Source organism: Aplysia californica, unplaced genomic scaffold, assembly GCF_000002075.1.
Source record: "Aplysia californica isolate F4 #8 unplaced genomic scaffold, AplCal3.0 scaffold00417, whole genome shotgun sequence".
In the NCBI taxonomy this organism is placed as follows: domain Eukaryota; kingdom Metazoa; phylum Mollusca; class Gastropoda; order Aplysiida; family Aplysiidae; genus Aplysia; species Aplysia californica.
The window spans coordinates 276,860-279,578 of record NW_004797687.1 but is presented as its reverse complement, the minus strand read 5'-3'; positions in this window follow the sequence as shown (position 1 = coordinate 279,578).

The following is a 2,719-nucleotide window of genomic DNA, read 5'->3' as shown; positions in this document are numbered from 1 at the left end:
AGCCCGTGTCCTAAGTGATCTACACAGTGTCAATTCAATGGGTGTGTAAAACTCATACAATTACATAAAAAGGGGTGGCTGTCAGCCATGCATGGAAAGAACGAGATAGCCATCCATATGTCTCATACGATCCATCATTAATTACTCTCTGTGACTAACCACATGTATACCGTACTGCCCTTTCCCCTCTGTAGTCTTTATTAATTATAAATAGCGATCACATTTGTTGTAATAAAATATCAAAGTTCTATTGTATCAACTCTTCCCGAGCAAAAGGGTTACCGTGGTTGTGTGAGACCAGTGTGGTGTGAACGTGACAGTTTGTTTATTAAAAATTGTTTTTAGTTGAGTTTTAGTAAGTGTTTTACGTCACTTGCAACACAATACGGCTATATCTATTATATATCTATTTGTGGTGGCCGAATTTAGCTATTCAAAAGGCTTTTTAATGGCTGTATCGATCGACATACGGTTTTCACCAAAAAATTCTTTAAAATATTTTCCAGGTCATGACGCCCTTGGTTTTTTTCAGTTTTGAGACAGTTGTGCTGCAAAAAGCTAAATTTCTTTATTTCGCCGATCGCTTTTGAAGGCCGACGCTTCTGTCTCTGTAATTTTAGAAAATGCGGAAGTGATATTTCGCGAGGCGCATTTTGTTTTGAGAGTATAGATCTAGACCTCATTTTTTGCATCTCTCAATATTTATTTCCCCATTCCAGTAGAGTGTAAATATAGTAGGCCAATGACTTTTAGCTGATATTAAAGCACCGATCATCCCTTTCATCGAAAGGGGGCCCAGCTAGTAATATTTATAAGTGCCGACGATTAAAGGTGTTCCAAGAGAGTAACAAACACAAAATAGGAGGGGAGATCAGGACGACAGCGGTTTGACAGGAAAGAAGGAGAAAAACACGCCAGAGCACCCGCCAACACCTACAAAAAAAAAAACAACTGTTCATCGGACATGACACTGTTTTCTTCGAGAAAAACAAAACAAAACAAACCAAACAGTATTGTAAGAAAAAATCCCTGTAGGATTTTACCAGCCAATATCCAGCAGACAGACTGAGAATATATTTTAGTTTTCGTTTTAGTAAGAGTTTTACGGCACTTGCAACACAATAAGGTCATATAAGTGCGAAGATTAGGAGTGTTACAAGAAAGTAACTAACAAAAAAGGAGGAGAGATTCAGATAAAAAGGACGACATGCTTGATAGGAGAGAAGGAGCACACCACACTAGAACACCCGCCAACCACCCACTGAAAATATTTTCCTAACGCCGGAATCGAACTCCCGTTTTATGGTAGCCTACAAACACAGTGGATCGTCCTTTCCTCCCCTCAAAAGAATGTGAGGAAAGGAAGGCGAATGGGAAGGGACAGTAAGCGACAGAATGGATTCGCCTTCCTTCACTCACCCTTTTTTTTTGTTCAGATCTAAAGAACGTAGCTGTGAAATTGGTGTTCTTGTGCTGTTGAAAAGGCGACGCCCAAAATTACTTTCCAGTACCAGCACATCCAACTTTTTCTGCAACTTTTTTATCAATTCATCAGTTACATAATTTCTGTTGTAATAGTGCCTGTCTGTCTTGTCAAAAAGGGCTGGTCTTTTCTCTACAGCCGTGATCAACATTTCCTGGTCCATTGTACAACGTAACTGTGCAAGTAGAACAGCTCCATCCACACAATTTATAGACTTTAGGAGGTGGTCTGCTTTGATCCTGGCATCTGGACTGACCAGGCTAAGAGCGATATGGTGTCCCAGCACACAAAAGGGTATAGTCTACTTAACAAAAAACCTCGTTATGGAAATCAAACTTGCATCTTCAGAGTGCGACTGTGAAGCAGTTAACTGCTAGACACCACAGTGGCTGGAACCTTGGATTGGAAGCCACCCCCCCTCTCCCCTTTACGCCATCCTCTGAGCTCTTGTCTCTTTCTTCAGCCTTTCCCACTGATACTCCTTGGCTACTTCTTACCACTCTTTCTGACACACCTCTGATTTTAAGGCAGGTAACACTTAACCTTCTCGAATGGGGACGAAAATTCTCAGAGGTTTCATGTGCAAGTTGCGCACGTTAAAGATCCATTGGTGGTCGTAAAATCGATTTAGAGTAGGCTTCGGTCACCACAAAGGCAAAATTCTAAATTCCAACCAAACAGAAAATCGTTAGTTTCCCTCGCGCCGCGCTCTCTCATGACCTTATACTTATGTAGTTGCAAACGCCGTAACACATTTACCAAAGAAAAGAGAGTCCAATCAATACACGACAGACGCCTGGACTGGTATGAGTAGACTATGACTATCTAAAATTTTGAAAGAAGAAGACATGGATGGTAAACATTAAATGAATTATTAGAAATGTGTTCTTGGACTAGGACGTTACTGTAAGAATTGTTTGTTTCAGTAAGGTTATACGGCGCTCGCAACTGCTTAAGGTCATAAAATGAGCGCCAAGGGGTGGATGTCAACAGAGAGATCCAAACGTGGAATAAAACTTCCTCTGCTCACCTCTCTAGCCCCAACAGCACAAAGTCTGCTTCGATTATCAAGGCACCCCAGAAATAGCAAACATAAGAGAGTGACAAACATACAAAAGAAGTACCGGTAGAGGGGGAAAATGGCGATAGTAAGGGTGGGGAAAGAAAAAGCAGCAGTTCCCCGTATGTTGTTCTGGCACAGTATGAGCCTGACATTGATAAATCAGCCAATTTACA